This window comes from Rattus norvegicus, chromosome 7 (assembly GCF_036323735.1).
Source record: "Rattus norvegicus strain BN/NHsdMcwi chromosome 7, GRCr8, whole genome shotgun sequence".
Lineage (NCBI taxonomy): Eukaryota > Metazoa > Chordata > Mammalia > Rodentia > Muridae > Rattus > Rattus norvegicus.
Genome location: NC_086025.1, coordinates 106,638,688 through 106,662,819, shown reverse-complemented (window position 1 = coordinate 106,662,819; position 24,132 = coordinate 106,638,688). Strand labels below are relative to the sequence as shown.

Below are 24,132 nucleotides of genomic sequence, written 5' to 3'. Positions count from 1 at the left end.
ATGTCCTTGCTGTTGATGGCTGGTGGGGAACCTCAGTAAAGCTGGCCAGACTGACTGGCTGCTTTTCCTGAGTCTGCTCTGGCAGAAAACACCATCCTAATTAAATGTTTCTTTTCCATATAAAATTCTACAGTGCCTTAATTCAAATTAGAAAGCCACTGTTTTGACAGATGATGTCATTTAATTTTAGGATCATTGTGCTTCTGGTATTCAACTGCAGAATAAATTGGACCCCATCTTAAAGCTTTTGTGCGTTTTGAAGTATTACGTTTCTGCAAATGTCACAATGGGCACATGGATCCCTTTCTGCTGAGAAGGTCCTGGATGTGGGAGGTGATGGGGCTGGCTAGCCATTTGGCTGCTTTGTAGCCTGGCTGCTGATAAAGGCAGTTCTCAAATAGAGCTGTTTCTTCCCATGCGTCTGATGTCCACAGACTTAGTCAAGAGTATCAGAGGAGTCCACCATTGGCCTCGTCTCCTTTCACTTGAACCCCAGTATAGACTCCCAAGTACAGCCTAAAGCAGCTGCCATTTCTTTCCTTCCTCCTCTCCCCACTCCTGCATTGCAACCAAGAGTCCTTGGCACTGTCTCTGTATGCCACTTTCCTTGTATGATGAAGATGGGATCTGAGCAGTATGCTCATCTGGAAAGCCACCACCAATCTAGCTCCTCAGCCCACTTCCTACTGCCCCTCAGTCTTAAGCATCCATGGATGCTGTAAGGGCTTCCGAACTCACAGGCAAGGCTCCATGTGAAGGAGCAGTGCCCTCTTCAGATGAACTGAGCCTGGAGTTTCCAGCACTGCCAGCCTATGTGTTCTTTCCTTCTCTGCTTGCTTGTTAGTGTCTTCTGCAACAGGGCTCCTGACTCCATAAACCCTTCCCTCTGTCTCTTAAACAGCTTCCAGCCCAGCTTCTGAGTTCCCCCTCAATTTTCTCTGATCAGCTCATTGGTTCTGGGTGGCCTGCCACATGCTCACCCCCACTGCTTGTCACACGCCACAACTGTGTGGCCTTAGCACACTCCACTGCTCCTCTTTCTCCTCCTCTCTACCCCAGCAGTTCTCAACCTGTGAGTTGTAACCCCTTTGGAGATCACCTACCAGCTATCCTAAATATCAGATATTTACATTATGATTCATAACAGTAGCAAGATTACAGTTATAAAGTAACCATGAAAATAATTTCATGGTTAGGGGTCACCACATCATGAGGAACTGTATCAAATGGTTGTTGCATTAGAAAGGTTAGGAACCACTGCTTGCTCTACCCCTTAGAGGAGGCAATAGGGGCCTCTGTTTCTAAGGTATGGATACAGCTCCCATAACTTACACAGGGCCACCCATTTGCCATGCAGCGAGGCCCCACCACGTTGTCCAGAGCATGCCTTCAGAGTCTGCTGTAAAAATGAGAAGATTTCAGCCTGAGGATTGTTGATGTCACCTTCTACAGCTCTGAGTCCCTAGAACTCAGCAGTGAAGCTCTTCTCCAAGAGCTCAACCCTAGGGCACTAGGCCAGCTGTAGGACTGCCACCTCCCTAGGCATTACAGACTGGCCCTCCCTACTGACTTCACATGCAACAGAGAGCTTGAGAGCTTCTCTTGTGGTGTCACGATTGGTCCATAGGACTCCCTTTGGCCAACTGAGTGAGCCGCATTGTGTTACATGGAAAGCACCCTCCCAAAGAAGTTAGCATCCCTGGTTGCTGTGAATATGTGGCTTCCCACAGACTCAGATGCCTCTGTTCAGGAACCCCAAGACAAGGAACTGATCCTAGATTATCCGGGTAGGCTAAAATGATCACATGTGTTGTCAGAAGGGAGTAGCACAGGGGTCACAGACAGCAGGTGATATAGCAATGAAGGTCAAGGGTAGACTAAAGCCCAGGGAGGTCCCAACCACAGACTGTCAGGGTTTCTAGAAGTCAGAAAGACCAGAAGACTGATTCTCTTCTGAGGTTTCCAGAAGTAAGGCAGCCCTGCAAGCACCCTTAGCACTTCTGACCTCTAGAACTGTGTGTGTGTAGGGGGGTGATGCAGTTATACCAGTAAGTCTGTGGTCTTTGGTCACAGTGGACTCTAGGACCTCAAATAGGATGGGTATGAACTTCTGAGATATCTACAGACCAACATGGGAATGGCTTTCTTTTCCCTCTATCTTGAGGATGCCCATTTCCTAGAGAGGGCCCAGCCAGAGTGTAGCAGGGCCTATCTGAGGGAAGAAGTTAGATTGAGGGCCACTGCCCATGCCCCCTACTCTTCCTTAGGGAACTCCATCTACGCTTCTCCTGGGAACCAAAGGGGCCCATCCTACAGTAGTGTTTTTGGGGCTCTCAGGGACCAGACGTCATGCAAGCTTTACTGCAGTGTGGGCACCCACCATTTGGCTTCTTGGGCAGCTGACAGTCTGATTGGGAAAGCATTAACATACATAACAAGCACATATGTAATTTTCTGCTTAGTAATCTTGCTGTGTACAGTGAAGAAAGGAATGCCATGTAAGAAAGGCCTCTTACAGGGATTAATGCTAAAGTTGAGATGCACGAGAAGGTGGGATATTTTAGCCAGCATAGGAGACACCAGCTCCCAGCTCCTGGAAATTCCTGGCCCAGTAGGGCTGTGGCTGTCTGTAGGGAAAGATGAGGAATTAGACTTAGCTCACCCAGAGCTGCAGGTCCTGCTGACTCAGGCCGCTCAGGGGTCAAGTGACTTCATTTGATCAAGAGGCACTGGATGCCAGGGAAGGTTTTAAGTAGGACTAAAATTTGCAATTTCACTTAAGAAAATAGCTGTTTTGGCTGGAGTTTGGAGATTAAGTGGAAGAGGGCAGACGCGGCAGTAGGAGGCCAGTGGGGGTGGCTGTGAGCTCAGGCTGGAGTTGGGGTGTCTGTCTGGTGACAGTCAGGCTGTCACCATAGCCAGGGGCATTGTTGCTTGGCTTTGAAGTATATTTCCAAAGGACAAAGAAGTGGCTGTGGCGTGAGAGGTGGTGACCAGTTCCAAGTGGGCTGTTTATGGATAGGCAAGTCAGGATGGAGGTCAGGCTTAAAGTGGGGACCGGAGATTTAGCTGTGGAGGCCTTGCCACCCGGGATCTGCCTTGACATCCCCAGGGAGATGGCAGATTGACGGCCGTGTGCATGAGTCATGCTCAGTACACAGAATAAAAGTGAGGACTTAAAGGGCTCAGAGAACGTTTTCGTGTTCGTACTCAGCAAACATCCAGTGTGTATGCTGGGCAAATAACATTGTGTTTGGTTCTGGCACAGATCTCAGAGTTCCCCATTTCAGCCTCAGAAGCTGGGACAGAGCCCTGCTTTGGGACTTTTCTGGTCTCTCTCTGACCTGAGACATTTGCTAATCCTACTAAGTGCATTCTCTATCTATGGCACTGCTCAAATCAGCATGGACTTCCCACTCAAAGAAACACAGATCTGCTCCTGTTGAGTTTTTCTGAGGCAGCCCTTAGGCCCCTTAGCTCTGCCTTGAATTCAGGTCTCCTGAGACTACAGTTGAGGTGTTGTTGGGGCCATGTGCACATCCGAAACCCAGCCCAGGGCAGCAATTCCAGCTGTTCTGTGTTGTTGGCAGCATACTGTTCATTTCAGTCTTCGACGTAAAAAACTTCAGCTGCCAGCTGCTGTCTGCTGAAGGTGGCTCTTGACTTGATGTCATTGTGTGGAGTCTGCCATGTTGGAATCTCCCAGGGGCTACAGTTCCCTCTGTCACAGTGCAGGAGAGAGACTCTTGTGAGGTGGGAGTTGGTCCAATCACAAGCATCCTGTCCCCTCTACCACGTTCAGCTACAGCCAGGGGAATGGTTCACCTGAGGGCAGAGGTCATGGGAGACACTTTAAGAGACAGCCAGACAGGGTGCCATCTAACTTGTCACTGCCACACTGGAAGGAGCCAGAGCTTAGCAGACACAGTCTTCTGGAAGTGATGGAGATCCCCCATCAGAGACCTCAGGCCTGCAATAGGATAGGCACACAGTTTTACCTCTGAGGATGAATCCCCAGTGTGCCCATGACAATGGCTTGGCAGGAAGCACCAGGAAAATCTCTGAATTCTGTTCTGCCATATCTGTTAGTACCACAGCAACTCCTGTCCTGGCTGGGCTCTGCCACTCTCCTGGGTAATGGCAGTAATTCTGCTGTCTGCCCTCTCTCACCTTAGTACCTTCTACTGAAGATCTGTTTCTCCCTGTGACTCAGTAGTAGAGCCTGCACTCCCATACCCTGTCTCTCTGCTCCCAAACCCAGGCTTTGTGTCCCCTCATCCATTCCTTGTGGTCCCAAACCCAACCTCTGTGCTCTCACACTCAGGCTTTCTGCATTCCTACTCAATCTCTGTCCTCCTATACTGAGTCTTTGTGCTGCCACACTCAGGCTTCGTGCTGCCACACCCGGGCTTTGTGCTCCTGTACCTAGTCTCTATGCTCTCAAACCTAGACTTTGTGATCCCACACCCAGTCTCTCTGCTCCCACACCAGATCCTCGTGCTGTGACACCCAGGCTTAATGCTCCCACATCTAGGCATCCAGTGTCCTTTCCACTTTTCCTTCCTCAGCCTTGTTTCCTAGCACACACCTCACCATCTGAGCTGCAGCAGTGCCAATGCTACCACTCAGTTGTTGGCAGCACCAGGTCTTTGCAGTCCTAGGAGTCTTGCTCAGGCTTCTGCCCTTGGAGCTACTACATTCCTCTTGCTATGTGTCCTTTCCTTACTTTCTTTCACATATCCCAGTGACATAGTGATGTCCTCTTTCTCCTGCCACGCATGGTCCGTGGGTATTTGCTCGGTGCAAACTTTCCTGATGACCTTTCAACTTGTGATATAGTAATTTGATTTTATATTGTTGCTGCTCCTCTCACCCCCACCGACCCCTGCTCTCATCTCAGTGTTCGAGGGGCCTTCCATACAACTCGCTGATAAGATGTATCCCATACATTTTAATTGTCTAGAGGAATGGATAGATGGGTAGTAGATTAATAGACACATGGATAGGTAGATGTGTCTTTAGATATGGAGCACAGATGGGTAGATGAGCAGATTACGTAAATGGGTAGGTGGATGGGTAGACCAATGGATGTGTGGGTAGATGGGGGTATGGACAGATGGGTGAGTAGTGTGTGTGTGTGTGTGTGTGTGTGTGTGTGTGTGTGCGCGCGCGCGTGTGTGTGTGTGTTTGAAGATGTATGGGAGGATGAGGGTATATATGGGTGGGTAGATGGGTGAATGGGTGGGTGAATGGAAGGGTGGGTAATGTAACATATATGAGTGCATAGGTAGATGATGGGTGGGTAGGCATGAATGGATGGGTGGATGGTTAGTTGGACAGATAAATGGGTAGGATGAGGAGTGGAAGGGTGGATGAAGGTATGTATGGGTAGGTGAGCAGATATGCAGATGCATGCATACATGGATGGGTGGGTGGGTGAGGGCACTGCAGTAGACCTGTGTGCAGATGAAAATATGTGAAGCAAAAATCTACTTAAAGTCACTTTATGGAAGAATGCTCTATATCGTATTAATTAACTCAGAAGCTTGCAAATCAGGCAAATGCTAATGGAGGAGGGAGCTGGCAGAGTACCTGCTTCATTCATCACTTTCAGCTTAGGCCTGGCTATGCTTGTTTTTCTGGTAAATAAGGGAGTGAAATTATACCATATGTGAGGTGAGGAATTTTCACCTAAGTCCAGAGTTACCCTAGTTTCTAGTTTGTGGGTATACTTTAGGTACCATCTAATTCAAGACAGGAAAATATCTCCTCTCCCTTGGGCATCTGCCACCGTGCCTAGACCAGGGTTAAATGTACACATGCTAAAGCCCGTGCAACCAAGGCACCGTCTGTGTCAGACTCAGCTCCATCTGCTGCCTCCATACTCGTTGACCCACTGGTTTTGTGGAGTTCACCTCCAGAAGTCTGGATAAGATGTAGGGCTCAGGAATACAGTCTCATGAGAGTGGAGAGGCACACAGAAAGAGGAGCTGGTAGAGTCCAACAGAAATGAATCTTCTGAGAAGCCCACAGGCAGTTCTGATGAACCTGGTCAAGAGGAAGCTTCCTTCCATGAACTCAGAGGATTTCAGTGAAAAGGTGGGGTTGCATTGGGAGGATCCCATTATATGAGTTGGAGGAATCTAGAACTGAATGACAATCTTAAAAGCCCTACTGTGATTTTCATTTCCCATCTTGGGAGCACTTGCTCAACCCCCTCCGACCTCAGTTTTCTAAAGCAAACTATAGGATGGAGAAGTAGTGCCATCAGAAGTGTGCCCGTGATGCTCAAATATGTGAGAGACCTTTAGGGACTGACTTTACTTCTTTGTATATATTTGTATGTTCATATGTTATGTGTTGTGTGTATGCTTGTGTGTTCATGGGTATGTAATTCGCAAATATGCATGCATATGTGCACACATTCTGTCCCTCACCCTCTCCTTCCGCAAAGAAGCCAGAAGGCAACTTTGGTTGCCATCCCTGAGGTACTATCCAGTCTTCCTTCCTTCCTTCCTTCCTTCCTTCCTTCCTTCCTTCCTTCCTTCCTTCCTTCCTTCTTTCCTCCCTTCCTTCCTTCCTCCCTCCCTCCCTCCCCCCCCTCCCTCCCTCCCTCCCTTCCTTCCTTCCTCCCTCCCTCCCTCCCCCCCTCCCTCCCTCCCTCCCTTCCTTCCTTCCTTCCTTTCATGTGGATTCTGGGGATACATCTCAGGTCCTTATGTTAATAGGGAAAACCCAAGCTAATTTTAGCCACATATTCAATAAAATACCTTGATTTATCACCCCAACTTTTTCTCCACTTCTGTAGTTCTATGGAAGTGACCCTGGGTCCTAAGAGGATGGTAGAGTTTATCAGGGAGAAGGGTCCCAAAGTCTGAGGGCAGATATGAGACTGGAGTTGATGCTGCACTCCACCAGAGTATGGTCACCATCGATGGGAGGGATCAGTCACTGTGCTCCTGCTCTGCTTGGTCATACGATAAGTTTCTTGTTCAGCATTCTAAAATCCTGATTACAGTTTTCTTTGGCTGTGGCTAAACTTAGCTTGGGCTTCCAAATGGTAGCCCTGTGTCCCACAGGCTTGCTGGCTTCAGGGGCAGCCTGTATGGATTTTCTCCTTTCTGCCCTGGCTTTGCTGTTACCTTGGCCTTGTGGTCATCATCTTGGCTCATGTTGCTACACCACTGCTGGAGACTCTTACTTTTTATGGCGCTGGCATGGAATTTGACTGGTTTGGAAGAGGCCCAATTAAATGCAGTCTCATGACCATATTTCCTAAAACTATTTGCAAATTGTCTTGGGAGAAGGGAAGGCACCTTGGAGAAGCTTGTGTAAGAGTGTGTGTGTGTGTGTGTGTGTGTGTGTGTGTGTGTGTGTGTGTGTGTGTGTGTCTATTCTTAGAAGAAAAAGGCTATAGGCAGGACAAATGTTAGAAAGCCAGCCTGCCAGGTTTTCAGTGTCTGTTCTCTCTAGTTGCCCAACCCTGCCCTTTTCTAGTCACTGGCTTCTCTATTTCTTCAAACCATGATCGGCCGGCCATGGCTGTCCAAGTCCCCAGCTCCTAGCACTGCAGGTAAAACAAGCAGCTTTGACCAGCCAGGTCCTCTCAAGGACAACCCCTAGATTGTCAGGGCAGGGATATGTCTTGGATTAACTTCTTTATGGCATTCTTCCCTGGTCCTTCCCTGGTCCTATCATTTTAGGATTGTGGCTCTTAGTGGCCTTTCTCGACTCAGAGGACATCTCCAAGGAAAGGACCCCAGCCACTGGGCAGAGATTTTCTTTGAGTCTGTTAAGGTGTGAGAGGTTGAAGGGAACTTAGACCTTTGGCCACTCCCTTGGACTCTCAGGATCCCCATGTAGACCACAGTGGATATGATGGACACATGTCTCAAGCATTACTGATCATGTCAGGTGCTGGTTGTTTTCTGAAGGTGATACATTTTAGGAGTTTTTCTTTAGATCACTGGCAGAAATGTGGTTTTACCTGTGTATTAGCTGGGCCTGGATTTATCTTCTGTTTCTCATTCATGGCTTTTCTGTTGGCCTCTGTCCATCAGGGTCTGTGTTCCTCAGTGGTCAAAGTGTCTTAAGTGCATTCACTGCACAGGGCTTTGCCCCAGCACATCGTGTCCTGCATTGTACAAACCATACAGGACAAATAGGACCTTCTCATGGAGTGCTTATGGGCTTTTGTTTTGTTTGTTTGTTTTGTTTTTTGGTGTGAAAATGTATTTGTCTGTGTGGTGGAGCAGAAGGACTTTGGCTTTCTGTGTTGTGTATAACCAATGTTTAGTTAGCAGAGATGTCAGTAGAAATGTGCTGTTGGTCTCTTTAAGCCTGAATTCAGAAAGGCTCTAGCCTTTATTTCCTAGATAATGTATACTTAGTATTGCTTTTCTAAAAAAATAACATTTTCATTTCATAACATTTAAAATATTCATATATGTAGACCATATATATTGTTATTACCCCACCACTCTCTTCAACTGCCTTTGAGACCCACAGTAACCTATTTCCCTCTTGACTTAATGTACTCTTTTTTTTTTTTATTAACATGAGTATTTCTTATATACATTTCGAGTGTTATTCCCTTTCCCGGTTTCCAGGCAAACATCCCCCTCCCCCCTCCCCTTCCTTATGGGTGTTCCCCTCCCAACCCTCCCCCCATTGCCGCCCTCCCCACCACAGTCTAGTTCACTGGGGGTTCAGTCTTAGCAGGACCCAGGGCTTCCCCTTCCACTGGTGCTCTTACTAGGATATTCATTGCTACCTATGAGGTCAGAGTCCAGGGTCAGTCCATGTATAGTCTTTAGGTGGTGGCTTAGTCCCTGGAAGCTCTGGTTGCTTGGCATTGTTGTACATATGGGGTCTCGAGCCCCTTCAAGCTCTTCCAGTCCTTTCTCTGATTCCTTCAACGGGGGTCCCGTTCTCAGTTCAGTGGTTTGCTGCTGGCATTCGCCTCTGTATTTGCTGTATTCTGGCTGTGTCTCTCAGGAGCGATCTACATCCGGCTCCTGTCGGTCTGCACTTCTTTGCTTCATCCATCTTGTCTAATTGGGTGGCTGTATATGTATGGGCCACATGTGGGGCAGGCTCTGAATGGTTGTTCCTTCAGTCTCTGTTTTAATCTTTGCCTCTCCCTTCCCTGCCAAGGGTATTCTTTTTCCTCATTTAAAGAAGGAGTGAAGCATTCACATTTTGATCATCCGTCTTGAGTTTCGTTTGTTCTAGGGATCTAGGGTAATTCAAGCATTTGGGCTAATAGCCACTTATCAATGAGTGCATACCATGTATGTCTTTCTGTGATTGGGTTAGCTCACTCAGGATGATATTTTCCGGTTCCAACCATTTGCCTATGAATTTCATAAACTCGTTGTTTTTGATAGCTGAGTAATATTTCATTGTGTAGATGTACCACATTTTCTGTATCCATTGGTGTTTTGTTCAGGAAATTTTTTCCAGTGCCCATGTGTTCCAGATGCTTCCCTAGTTTTTCTTCTATTAGTTTGAGTGTGTCTGGTTTGATGTGGAGGTCCTTGATCCACTTGGACTTAAGCTTTGTACAGGGTGATAAGCATGGATCAATCTGCATTCTTCTACATGTTGACCTCCAGTTGAACCAGCACCATTTGCTGAAAACGCTATCTTTTTTCCATTTGATGGTTTTGGCTCCTTTGTCAAAAATCAAGTGACCATAGGTGTGTGGGTTCATTTCTGGGTCTTCAATTCTATTCCATTGGTCTATCTGTCTGTCTCTGTACCAATACCATGCAGTTTTTATCACTATTGCTCTGTAATACTGCTTGAGTTCAGGGATAGTGATTCCCCCTGAAGTCCTTTTATTGTTGAGGATAGCTTTAGCTATCCTGGGTTTTTTGTTATTCCAGATGAATTTGCAAATTGTTCTGTCTAACTCTTTGAAGAATTGGATTGGTATTTTGATGGGGATTGCATTGAATCTGTAGATTGCTTTTGGTAAAATGGCCATTTTTACTATATTAATCCTGCCAATCCATGAGCATGGGAGATCTTTCCATCTTCTGAGGTCTTCTTCAATTTCTTTCCTCACTGTCTTGAAGTTCTTATTGTACAGATCTTTTACTTGCTTGGTTAAAGTCACACCGAGGTACTTTATATTATTTGGGTCTATTATGAAGGGTGTCGTTTCCCTAATTTCTTTCTCGGCTTGTTTCTCTTTTGTATAGAGGAAGGCAACTGATTTATTTGAGTTAATTTTATACCCAGCCACTTTGCTGAAGTTGTTTATCAGCTTTAGTAGTTCTCTGGTGGAACTTTTGGGATCACTTAAATATACTATCATGTCATCTGCAAATAGTGATATTTTGACCTCTTCTTTTCCGATCTGTATCCCCTTGATCTCCTTTTGTTGTCTGATTGCTCTGGCTAGAACTTCAAGAACTATATTGAATAAGTAGGGAGAGAGTGGGCAGCCTTGTCTAGTCCCTGATTTTAGTGGGATTGCTTCAAGTTTCTCTCCATTTAGTTTAATGTTAGCAACTGGTTTGCTGTATATGGCTTTTACTATGTTTAGGTATGGGCCTTGAATTCCTATTCTTTCCAGGACTTTTATCATGAAGGGGTGTTGAATTTTGTCAAATGCTTTCTCAGCGTCTAATGAAATGATCATGTGGTTTTGTTCTTTCAGTTTGTTTATATAATGGATCACATTGATGGTTTTCCGTATATTAAACCATCCCTGCATGCCTGGGATGAAGCCTACTTGATCATGGTGGATGATTTTTTTGATGTGTTCTTGGATTCGGTTTGCCAGAATTTTATTAAGTATTTTTGCATCGATATTCATAAGGGAAATTGGTCTGAAGGTCTCTTTCTTTGTTGGGTCTTTGTGTGGTTTAGGTATAAGAGTAATTGTGGCTTCATAGAAGGAATTCAGTAGTGCTCCATCTGTTTCAATTTTGTGGAATAGTTTGGATAATATTGGTATGAGGTCTTCTCTGAAGGTTTGATAGAATTCTGCACTGAACCCATCTGGACCTGGGCTCTTTTTGGTTGGGAGACCTTTAATGACTGCTTCTATTTCCTTAGGAGTTATGGGGTTGTTTAACTGGTTTATCTGTTCCTGATTTAACTTCGGTACCTGGTATCTGTCTAGGAAATTGTCCATTTCCTGAAGATTTTCAAGTTTTGTTGAATATAGGCTTTTATAGTAAGATCTGATGATTTTTTGAATTTCCTCTGAATCTGTAGTTATGTCTCCCTTTTCATTTCTGATTTTGTTAATTTGGACGCACTCTCTGTGTCCTCTCGTTAGTCTGGCTAAGTGTTTATCTATCTTGTTGATTTTCTCAAAGAACCAACTTTTGGTTCTGTTGATTCTTTCTATGGTCCTTTTTGTTTCTACTTGGTTGATTTCAGCTCTGAGTTTGATTATTTCCTGCCTTCTACTCCTCCTGGGTGTATCTGCTTCTTTTTGTTCTAGAGCTTTTAGGTGTGCTGTCAAGCTGCTGACATATGCTCTTTCCTGTTTCTTTCTGCAGGCACTCAGCGCTATGAGTTTTCCTCTTAGAACAGCTTTCATTGTGTCCCATAAGTTTGGGTATGTTGTACCTTCATTTTCATTAAATTCTAAAAAGTTTTTAATTTCTTTCTTTATTTCTTCCTTGACCAGGTTATCATTGAGTAGAGCATTGTTCAATTTCCACATATATGTGGGCATTCTTCCCTTATTGTTATTGAAGACCAGTTTTAGGCCGTGGTGGTCCGATAGCACGCATGGGATTATTTCTATCTTTCTGTACCTGTTGAGGCCTGTTTTTTGACCAATTATATGGTCAATTTTGGAGAAAGTACCATGAGGAGCTGAGAAGAAGGTAAATCCTTTTGCTTTAGGATAGAATGTTCTATAAATATCCGTTAAGTCCATTTGGCTCATGACTTCTCTTAGTCTGTCTACATCTCTGTTTAATTTCTGTTTCCATGATCTGTCCATTGATGAGAGTGGGGTGTTGAAATCTCCCACTGTTATTGTGTGAGGTGCAATGTGTGTTTTGAGCTTTAGTAAGGTTTCTTTTACGTATGTAGGTGCCCTTGTATTTGGGGCATAGATATTTAGGATTGAGAGTTCATCTTGGTGGATTTTTCCTTTGATGAATATGAAGTGTCCTTCCTTATCTTTTTTGATGACTTTTAGTTGAAAATTGATTTTATTTGATATTAGAATGGCTACTCCAGCTTGCTTCTTCTGACCATTTGCTTGGAAAGTTGTTTTCCAGCCTTTTGCTCTGAGGTAGTGTCTGTCTTTGTCTCTGAGGTGTGTTTCCTCTAGGCAGCAGAATGCAGGGTCCTCGTTGCGTATCCAGTTTGTTAATCTATTTCTTTTTATTGGGGAGTTGAGGCCATTGATGTTGAGAGATATTAAGGAATAGTGATTATTGCTTCCCGTTATATTCATATTTGGATGTGAGGTTATGTTTGTGTGCTTTCATTCTCTTTGTTTTGTTGCCAAGACGATTAGTTTCTTGCTTCTTCTAGGGTATAGCTTGCCTCCTTATGTTGGGCTTTACCATTTATTATCCTTTGTAGTGCTGGATTTGTAGAAAGATATTGTGTAAATTTGGTTTTGTCATGGAATATCTTGGTTTCTCCATCTATGTTAATTGAGAGTTTTGCAGGATACAGTAACCTGGGCTGGCATTTGTGTTCTCTTAGGGTCTCTATGACATCAGTCCAGGATCTTCTGGCCTTCATAGTTTCTGGCGAGAAGTCTGGTATGATTCTGATAGGTCTGCCTTTATATGTTACTTGACCTTTTTCCCTTACTGCTTTTAATATTCTTTCTTTATTTTGTGCGTTTGGTGTTTTGACAATTATGTGACGGGAGGTATTTCTTTTCTGGTCCAATCTATTTGGAGTTCCGTAGGCTTCTTGTATGCCTATGGGTATCTCTATTTTTAGGTTAGGGACGTTTTCTTCTATGATTTTGTTGAAGATATTTACTGGTCCTTTGAGCTGGGAGTCTTCACTCTCTTCTATACCTATTATCCTTAGGTTTGATCTTCTCATTGAGTCCTGGATTTCCTGTATGTTTTGGACCAGTAGCTTTTTCCGCTTTACATTATCTTTGACAGTTGAGTCAATGATTTCTATGGAATCTTCTGCTCCCGAGATTCTCCCATCTCTTGTATTCTGTTGGTGAAGCTTGTATCTACAGCTCCTTGTCTCTTCTTTTGGTTTTCTATATCCAGGGTTGTTTCCATGTGTTCTTTCTTGATTGCTTCTATTTCCATTTTTAATTCCTTCAACTGTTTGATTTTGTTTTCCTGGAATTCTTTCAGGGATTTTTGTGTCTCCTCTCTGTGGGCTTCTACTTGTTTATTTATGTTTTCCTGGAATTCTTTCAGGGATTTTTGCGATTCCTTTTTGTAGGCTTCTACTTGTTTATTAATGTTTTCCTGTGTTTCTCTAAGGGAGTTCTTCACGTCTTTCTTGAAGTCCTCCAGCATCATGATCAAATATGATTTTGAAACTAGATCTTGCTTTTCTGGTGTGTTTGGATATTCCATGTTTGTTTAGGTGGGAGAATTGGGCTCCGATGATGCCATGTAGTCTTGGTTTCTGTTGCTTGGTTTCCTGTGCTTGCCTCTCGCCATCAGATTATCTCTAGTGTTACTTTGTTCTGCTATTTCTGACAGTGGCTAGACTGTCCTATAAGCCTGTGTGTCAGGAGTGCTGTAGACCTGTTTTCCTCTCTTTCAGTCAGTTATGGGGACAGAGTGTTCTGCTTTCAGGCGTGTAGTTTTTCCTCTCTACAGGTCTTCAGCTGTTCCTGTGGGCCTGTGTCTTGAGTTCACCAGGCAGTTCACTTGCAGCAGAAAAGTTGGTCTTACCTGTGGTCCTGAGGCTCAAGTTCGCTTGCGGGGTGCTGCCCTCGGACTCCCTGTGGCGGCAGCAACCAGGAAGATCTGCGCCGCCCCCTCCGGGAGTCTCAGTGCATCAGGGTTCCAGATGGCCTTTGGTGTTTTCCTCTGGCGTCCGAGATGTATGTGCAGAGAGCAGTCTCTTCTGGTTTCTCAGGCTTGTCTGCCTCTCTGAAGGTTTAGCTCTCCCTCCCACGGGATTTGGGTGCAGAGAACTGTTTATCCGGTCTGTTTCCTTCAGATTCCGGCGGTGTCTCAGGCAGGGGCCCTGCTGCTCCTGGGCCCTTAGTGTACTCTTTTAAAATTGTTGTCGTTGTTATTAATAATAATAATTATTATTAATTAATAATAATAATAATAAATAACAATTCTGGGTCCAGTTAGTGTTGACCCTCTGAGGATGGGAATGGAGTCATCCACTGGAGCTGGAACAACCCACCAGTGGCCACATCCCCAGGGAAGAGTGACTCTCCTTCTTCCGTATAGCAAATGTCAGCAGCTCTCCTGTTAGGGGCGGGACCCCGGAAGCCTGTCTTCTATCCATGCTGGGATTTTAATTGGCTTGATCTTGTATAGGTCTTGTGGAGGCAGCCATGACTGATGTGTGCGTTGGTGTGTGCATCAGCCATGTCATATCCCGAAGCCAATGCTTCGTAGCTCTCACACCCGTCCTCTGGCTCCTACATTCTTTCTGCCCACACTTTTGTGATGTCCCCTGACCTGACTACTTGTCTGTACCTGGCCAGTTACAGCCACTGATCTTCAGCACGTAGACCAGTAATGAACCTCTTTGTCAGCCACCACCCACGCTAAAAGAAGATGTCCTACACGGTTGAGAGCAGCCGACATCTGTGGGTATGAGCATAGATACTAAGAAGGGAGTTAGACAACCTGACCGTTTATTAAAACAACACCTGTAGGCCATCCCCTAAAGCTCATGGTCTCACTAGTCAGAGGCTTTTTACCAGGTTTATAGTGCCAGACATGGAATCTTCCTGTGGACCTGACCTCGACTACAACCAGAACGTGATTGGTTACCATAACTCTCATGCCATTGTTGGTGTGGTATTATGCTTCACTTGTTTTTTAGGTTTGTATTGATTCTTCAGGGTCCAGTGCTCGTAAGACCATTGATGTCTTTTCATGAATAGAACCTTTCAGCACTATGCAAACCAGTTAGGTAGGAGAGAGTTTACTGGTCGGTCAGTTTAAGACAGACTTACCTTTCTTCCTTCTTCCTTCTTCCTTCCTTCCTTCTTTCCTTCCTCCCCCCTCCCTTTTGGTGTCTTGCAACCAGTGGACGGTGTCTTCAGCAATAGGGCCTGTCATTAAGTGATGGTATGCAATCAAGAGAAATGACAGTACTTCGTGTTGTTTTGGATGCCCCTGAGGCCAATAGGGAGGTATCCTGGGATGTGCCATCTTGGAACAATGTTGTCCACCTGTGCTAGGTACATCTGATCATACTCCCCTTTTGTATCTTATTTTTTAATTATATTATAAACCCCCGGGTAACTATAAGGATTTTCCATATATCTTCCATAATCTGTACCTCCTGCTTCTCCACATCTCCACTTAAACCTTTAACCCCAAGTATTTCCCTTGCTCGTCCATGTCACCTGTGTTCTATCATCCTTTTATTTTTATTTCAGTTGCAAAATAATGGGTTTTCATAGATTTTTAAACTTTTATTTTTTGAGATTATCACATAATTACATCCCTTTTCCCCTTTGAAATGTGTGTGTGTGTGTGTGTGTGTGTGTGTGTGTGTGTGTTGTATTCCTAAATACATAAATAAAAGCTGCATTGTCCATACAATGTCACTCATATATTCGTTTTCAGGACTGACCATTTGGTGTTGGATAACTGGGTGGTGTGCTCTTCCCTGGATAAGACTATTGCTTTCAGGCTTAGTTGTTTGTAGTTCTGTGCATAGGGTTGAGGCCTTTCCTCCTCCTGAGTTTTCTCCTTCTATATTAGCTTGTCTATTGTTGTTGTCCTTGTTGAGCTTATGTTTGGGCAGTCATCCTGGTGAGACTTTATGGCTGTAGCTTCTGACATAGCTAAGGGACACAGCTGCACAGCAAACTTCCTGATTGTTTGGCTGTTACAACCTTTCCACCCACTCTTCTCCATTATTCCCTGAACCTTAGGTGTAGGAATTTTATGGTAGCTGTATGAGTTGGGACTGGGCTCCACTACTCTACATTTTAATTTGGTTGTAGTTTTCTTTAATGGTCACCATCTGTTGCAAAAAGTTGTGTCTTTAAGTGAGGGGTGAGGACTACCCTTATCTGTGGTATAAGGACAAAAGTTTAGGATGTAGTTAGGGATTATCCTGGTTTAATAAAGTGGCTGTTGAAGATTCTCCTTCAAAATTTATGACTTACTAGCCTTATGTAGTTGGCTAGGTTTCCAGTTTCCAATACCAAGCATGAGTTCCCTTTTGTTGAGTGGGTCTGAAGTTCAATTAGAGAGCTGTCAGTGATTACCACAGCAGGCTTGGGGTTTTCGTGCTGTGATCTTTACTGTTATGGTTCATAGGTATCATACGTGGGTAGGACTGTTAGTGGCTTCACTCCTTTTGGGGGTTTTCATGGTACCATGAAAGCTAGTCTTCATAGAGGAGGCTTTCAAGTTAGGTCTGACCTAGAAGCCTCTGAGCCCTGTGCTTTTACATTTAGTAGTATTTCTTTGATGAAATTGGGTACATCTGTCTTTGGCATATATACATTTAGTATTGTAATTATCTATGGCTGTCATTTTCCTTTAATGAATATTAAGTATCTTCTGTACTGCTTCTGGCTAGGTTTTGTTTCAATTCAATTTTTACTATATAGTTAGACTAACTATATTTGCTTATTTTCTAATTCCATTTTCTTAGAAAACTTTCTCCAACTTTCTACCCCAAATTGATATCTATTATTGATGGTGAGATGTATTCCCAGGAGGCAACATCAAGACTGATCCTATTTCCAATCAAATCTGATACCCTATGCCTTTTTATTGGGGGAACTGATGCCATTCATATAGAGATATTATTATAAATGTATATTAATTCCTATCATTTGTTGATTTTTCTTAGACATCTTTTGATTAACTGTCCTGAAATTGTTTATTCACTGTGACCTGCTTAGTGTGTTTGTCCTTCTGATGTACCTCTTCTAATATCCTATGTAAGGATAGCTTAGGAATAATAAACTCCTTTAATCTGTGTTTATCATGGAAAGGTTTTGTTTCTTCAATTTTCATATAAGTTTTGCTGTGTATAATAGTCAGGCCTGCTGGTTATGGTCATTTAGAACTTGGAAAATATCTTTCCAGGCACCCATAACTTTAAAAAGTTTCTAATACTCAGGTGTTATTTTTGGCTTTCCATTCTTGCAGCTTTCAATATATTTTCTTTAGTCTGTGTTTTAAGTATAGTATGTTGTAGGGAAATTTCTTTTCTGATCCTATTAATTTAGTGTTCTCAGGGCTGTTTGTGTCCAGATGGACATCTTTTTCTCTAGGTTTAGAAACTTTCTTCTATGATTTTATTTAAAATATTTTCTACCATTTTGATATGGAATACTTTTTCCATGCCTATAATCTAAAAGTTAGATATTTTCATGGTTCCCCAAAGTGCTCCCTTTTTCTGTTCATACATATTTTTTCATTTATTATTGACCTTCATTGAATGATCAGTTCCTCTACCTTGCTTTCCAGTTCTGATATTGTGTTTTCTAAATGACTTATTATATTGGGAAGTTTTCCCTTGAGAGTTTTATTTGTCTTATTTTGTTTTTTTTGTTTTTTTGTTTTTTTTTTGGAGCTGGGGACCGAACCCAGGGCCTTGCGCTTCCTAGGCAAGCGCTCTACCACTGAGCTAAATCCCCAGCCTTATTTTGTTTTTATTATCAGTACCATTTTGTTTTGACTTTTCTTCAATAATATTTTATTGAATTATATTTCCTTATCTTATACCGACTTCTTTATTTCATTCAGTACTTTCTGTTCTTTTGGATTGTATTCATGGTTTCATTGAGTTCTTTTAATATAATTGTGCTGTATAGCATTATGTCTTGACATAAGCTAGAGTTATTTGAAAGATGGAAACCTCACTTGAGAAATGTATAGCTAGCATAGACACCAGTCAGTAACAATGTCAAGATAGCCACTTACCTCTTCACTTAGGTTCTTGCTTCCACTCAAAGCTGGAAATAAATACTTGTTTGACTTAATCACTGGATCAAGATGGTCCAGGAAGAGAATGTAGAGTAATACATAGAAGGACCATACCAAGAGTGATGCTCTTCCTCTGCCTCTGAAAATTCCTGTCTCTGAAAGTTTGTGTTAAGGTAAGGCATGGCCACCTTACCTACAGCTGGCAGCTAAATGTGTACAGTTTGCTCACCCCATGCTGTGTCCATCATCACCTTCAAGGTGAAAGGCCTTGGAGACCCTTGGTCTTGTCTGTGTTTCAGACATCTTGCTTGGGGTAGCCTGGTACCTCCCTTTCATACCTTGAATGCCTTCAGACCCCCTTGTCTGCACCACCTTCTCTGCTATTTGTTCTTCCTTCAGCAATACCACTTTCTAGGTGCTTGAACGTGGTCTTATTCAATCCTCATGGTTCCTTTAAAGGGGACTTCTATTGATCTTTGAAGGAAAACAGAGTCCCAAACCCACAGTGAGTCCCGAACTTGTCTTATGATAAGCCTGCCTGGTTTGCAAGTTCATGTCCTCTCCTTCCCAGGCTGCTTTTTCAATACTTTTCACTAATCACTCCTTCTCTGATCACCCCTCACAGCAAAAGAAGCCCTAAGACAGGTATTTGTCCATTCTATCCCAAAGGGCTATGCCAGGTGAAGGAATGAGAAAGACATATATCCCAAAGCAGAATGCCCTGTATGAGGGATTTGGATATGTCAACAGATATGTGAATGAAGGGTGCCTGAAGTGTTCAGATCTGTCTGAAAGGGAGGAGTTTTAGGGACTTGCTTATTTTTGATTAGAATTCCAAAGAGCTGTCCTTGTGTTAGTATAGAAAGGAGGAATCCGTGGTGCAGAGAGCAGAAGAGAGGTTGCTTGCCAGTAACACTCCTGCCTTGTTATCTTCTCCCCCAGGGCCTCAGTGGAGCTAGAGACCAGGCATAGCCAGGGAAATGGCTGTCTCTTTTCCCACCCTCAATAGAGAAGTAACCACCCAATGGTTCTGCTGTTCTAAAACAGTTGTTCCCACCACAGCAAGTGACAGCAACTACATTGTCCGAACTCCATTCAAGTCTGTCTGACACATCTGTGTGCTCCTGCCAGTGGATGAGCACGGCTCTCTTGTGGGGCCCTCACAGCACAGGTCTCACCCAGTCTCTACCTGTGCAAACGTGCTATCCTGGCACAAGGCAGCCCTTCATTATTTCTGCCTTCCTAGCATCATACTCAGGCACATACAGTCCTTTTTGTTGTTTCAACCCCAAACATACTTGACACAGCATCACATGTGCCCCCGTTCTGTCTGCATCTTGAGACTTTACTGCCCTGCTGTGCATCTGAAAGCAGGCATAATCCTCTAAGACACTAGCACCCACTCCCTAGGATGATTCTGTCTCCTGCTTCCTAAAACAAAGGTCCTTTGTCCAGGGGTCTGCATCCCACATCATACTACTTTCTCTTTCTTTACCCATTTACATGCTCCACACATAGTCCTGCCCAGGACACCACTTTTAAATTATGATCTGTAGTTGCTCAGTAAAGATGCTGTGAACGAGTGACTGGTAAGAAACAGCAAATAGAAGTTGGTGAAGACGTTTTTTGAGCAACTGAGAAATGAGGCAGCACAGAACCCAGCGCTCCCGAGTCAGACCAGCCTGAGCCTTGGCTCGTGATGTGGAAAGAAAGGAGCTGGGCTCGAGAGGACATTGTAACAATACATTGTAAGGCCAGGACAAGAGCTACCTCTTAGCAGCCCAAGCCACAGCTCCCATGGAGACCGGGAGCCCAGAGGATTAAAAGTCACACATCACAGCCCCTTGCCCATCACTTGGTGTATGACATCAGGTTTAACATATTATAGTGCTCTCATCACCCAGAATTCCGTACCATCTCCTTTCTCCCCTAAGGGAAACACAGCAGAAACTTCTGGTACATCTGCTCTATTATTACTTCTCTGGTTATGAAAACGGCCGGGTTGATAAAGGAGAAGGGCTTCCCGCTCCCCCCAAAGTGTTCTTTTCTAGAGAGAACCATGAATATCTTATGAAACATACCACTGTGTCCTGCTGCGATTGCCCGTGCTGGGCCTCCTGCAGAACTTGCCTTATTAAAGTGTTCTTTTGATGGAGTGGGCTGCGGTGCACAGGGAAAACTTGCTTCTGTTTAGAAATCACTTAGATGTCAAATATTTCAGGGCATTTCATCTGCCCTCTGTTTTTTGGTGCATTAATCTGGGCATATTGATCATGTTTCTGCCTTGTTCTCACCAGAGGGCACATACACCACCATCAGTGTCTTCCCTTCTGTGTTTTACCTTAGTTCATATGGAAGATTCTTAGCCCCAGACCCAGGAATCTGAAGATCTATCACTGAACTCCCATGTGCAGTTACGTTCAGCATATGAGGATTATGTGTTCTGGGTGTTTTCACTCCCAGCTGGCCCCAGGCCACTGGTACCCTACGCTAGCCATGTGGGTTGTAGGGCTTCTTTTCTGGCCATCCTCATTCTTCTGTCTTGTCTTCTGCCAGTTTCAGGCACAGGCTGGTTCCAGCCGGAAGCACAGAGTACAGAGAGCCTGGAGCTACTCTTACCCAAGGCTTCCTCTTGAAGCACGGTGCAGGCCAGAGGCAGGGTTTCAGAGACACAGGGGGCATGTTTAACTTCAAGGATTTAAGCGTCATTAATTTTCACAAGGCTTCTGTGCTGAATCTACCAAGCAGGCTTGTGATGATCCTCCCCAGTGTTCATTAGAGTGGGAAACAGGGTTTTGTGTCCCAAGATGCGACATGTGGCTGATGCTGTCAGGTGGAAAGGTTATGGGCTGGCAAATGAGAAGACAAATGTTTTGAGAGCTTTTTAGGTTGCCCAGCATCCCACTGGTTTTTTTGCGCATGTGCTGAATGCTCATCTGGGTTCTCTGCTCCTTCCCACTGTCCCAACACCTTCTATACACACAGGGCACAGCGTAGAGTGGGTATTGTTTTATTACCTACCTTTTAACTTGTAGAGCCTGTCTCTTCTTTAGGAGGGGTGTGTGTGTGTGTGTGTGTGTGTGTGTGTGTGTGTGTGTGTGTGTGTGTGTGTGTGTGTACATGTGTAAATTTGCTTGTAGAGGCCACAGGTCAACCCGAGGTGTGATTCCTCAGGTGTTATCTGTCTGTTTGCCTGAGACAGAATTTCTCACCGGCCTGGACCTTGCTAAGTTGGTTAGGCTACCCAGCCAGTGAGCCCCAAGAATCCCCCAGTCTCCATGTCCCCAGCACTGCATTAATAAAGCTGTGCTGCCTCTTTAGGTATTGAAAAAGAAGGTTTATTTAATTTTTACTTTATGTGGGTGGGTGTTTTACCTACCTGTATGCGTGTGTACCACCTATGTACCTGGTGCCCACGAGGGCCAGCAGAGAATGTTAGATCCTCCGGAACAGGAATTGTTTGTGAGACTCCATCACAGGAGTACTGGGAACTGAACCTGTGCCCTCCTCAAGAGCAGCAAATGGTCTTAACTACTGAGCCATCTGTAAGACCCTACCAGCTCCTGTTCAGATGACCTTTTAAATATGATACATATGTTTATATATGAGTACACATGCATTCTCTCTCTCTCTCTTTCTCTCTCTGTGTCTCTCTCTCTGTGTCTCTCTCTCTCTCTCTGTATTCATATAGGTAAGTGGTATTATCTTCTTTTCTCTTCATGTTGAAACGAAGTGTCTGGTGTTGCCCTGCTGGCCTATACTGTGGACGGGTAGCAGCAGCTTTGTTTTTAATGCTTCCTTTCTGTAACTAAAATGTGCAGCCTATACCATACCTCTAGGACAGGACCTGTCCACTCTTGTTTTCCTGGAGTCACTCAGCTTGTTCTCACCTGGCTTGGCTCCTGGCACACCCCAGACGAGCATGGACGAGGGGCTGTGCCCTCTGCACAGGAAGGTCTTCTGCTGAGCTCTCCCACATCTGCTCATACGTGCTGCCTATCATTAGTTACGTTCTGTAAGATTTGGATATGTACCTAGAGGCCTCTAGTAATCATCTTTGCTTCCAGATTGGACAGGTAAAACCTACAGCTGCCTTGTAGATGTTCCTGCTCTTAGTAAAAGGGCCTCATGAATTAAGAAAAAGAAAAAAAGAAATCTACTTCAGTGGGGTAGCTGTTTAAAGTTTTGTAGCTATAGGATGCTTTGCCAAGTGAGCTTTCACAGCAGAACCTTTACACAGAGCCTTAATGCAGAACAGACAAAGATCTAGGTGCTGTGGGGCAGTAGAGTTATGGACCACAAGCTACAGTTAACTGTGCGTGTGTCCGCTGTGGGTCTGTATATGTTTTTCAGAGTTCAGGCACTGGGAACACCCACCCACTCAGGAAATACAAGAGGTGTAAATGGGGCCTGGGGGAGGTGAGGGAGATACATTCAAGGCAAAGGGTGCTATGTAGATGTGAAAATGCCAGAAGCCCAGAGAGATGCATTCTATTCAGTGCCTTTTCTGTGTCAAGTACTGTGGGGACATTGAAATGATCAGGTGGTCAGGGGACAGTCAGTGCTGTGTGGCTGCATGGCTTCAAGAAGGGTAACAAGAAGCCTTGGGGCCACTGGGTGCACAGTGTTTTGGAGTTGTCACCACCCAGAGACCGTAGAACACAGGGCAATTTGACCCTTTGAAACAGGGTCAGAGCTGGGCTTCAGCAATTGTTTCTCTCTGCTGAACTCTGGGCCAGGTGCTGAGCTACTGCTGGAATGCTGGGAAACTTGTGGGATGTTTCTCTCTGCTGAACTCTGGGCCAGGTGCTGAGCTGCTGCTGGATGCTGGGAAACTAAGTGGGATCCCCATTATGGGATGGGGAGAAGATAGGTTGATATTTTGTGCATCTGCACAGGCCTTGAGACTGTGAAGCCTGCTATGGAGGTTACCTGGCAGGAGTCTACTAATTAACATTTCTTCATGAAGACAATGAATGCAGATGCCTGGAATCCCTCTCCCTCTTCACCTCTGCTTGTTTGTGGTGCCCTCCCAACAGCTTCCCCACCCCTGGCATTGACTCACCTTCTAGGCCTCATGGGGAGGTGCAGTTGATCCAACTTGCTTCCTGTTGGGACAGCTACAGTGAGAACATGTCCCTCAGCCAGGATCCTGCGCAGACATCATGCCTACTCCTCAGATAAGTCTAACAGGCATTATGGGCTAGGCTTCTGAAGTTAGTTACAGCTTTCCTGGGGGTACATAGTTAGGATAAACTGAAAGCCTAGCTCATTTCCTGGGCCCAGACCTTGGCTTGGGCAGCACAGTTGCCCTTTGTTTAGGTGCCAGATGAGGCAGGGAGGCTCCCGACAGCACAGCACTAGCCTTGACTTTGTTCTCAAGGTTGAGCTCAGCCCATGATTCACCCACTAGCATTTTGTCCTTTGTGCTTCCTTTTGATCTGAATAACAGACTTTTTTGTTTTATAGAAATGACTACAAAGTCTGATTTGACCCATTGATTATCTTCCCCTGTCCTTGCTATTCCAAAGATAGGCTGGAGTGGAACCTCCTGGCCACTCAAGACTGAGGAAGTGGAGTAGCCTTTCCTGGGCTGCCTTACTGGCTTCCATGCAGAAGAGGAAGAGTTGACTCAGTAGAAGTTAAGTCTGGAAGGCATCAAGAGAAATGGGGATGAATTAATCCCAGGAAGGAGGTCTTCAAAGGAGGGAGACACAAAGAAAGGGTGTACCAGGATGTCATCCATAAGATATGGAAGCCACATGGTCCCAAAGAAGGAAGACATGGTACCTCGAACAGAAAGGGCTGTTCTCATGGCTCTGGAACTTATACCTAATGACACGGGGGGCAGGGAGGCGATAGACTCAGTAGCATTAGCTGAGGGCTCCAAAGAACTGACTGTTCAGAATGAATTTCCAACGCATTTACCATATGTTCGTGGAGTGTTTAGTACATGTCAGACACTATTTGAGCAGTCACCCTTTCCCTGGAGATCTGCAAATGAAGCCCGTGGGTGCCGTCACTAATTATCCCTGTGTCACTGAGTCATTGAGGAAGCAGGAAG

At 44.6% G+C, this 24,132-nt stretch overlaps 1 protein-coding gene and 1 long non-coding RNA gene across 13 annotated transcripts in view; one reads left to right on the top strand and one right to left on the bottom strand.

Moving 5' to 3' along the window:
• Window positions 1-24,132, top strand: part of Trappc9 (trafficking protein particle complex subunit 9) — a 477,026-nt gene that overhangs the window by 224,545 nt on the left and 228,349 nt on the right. The window lies entirely within an intron of this gene.
• On the bottom strand, window positions 2,423-23,709 carry LOC134479750 (uncharacterized). Its single transcript, XR_010053435.1, has 2 exons — window positions 23,134-23,709; window positions 2,423-3,825 (listed from the first exon to the last, which is right to left on the bottom strand). It is a non-coding gene; the product is annotated as an uncharacterized LOC134479750 (long non-coding RNA).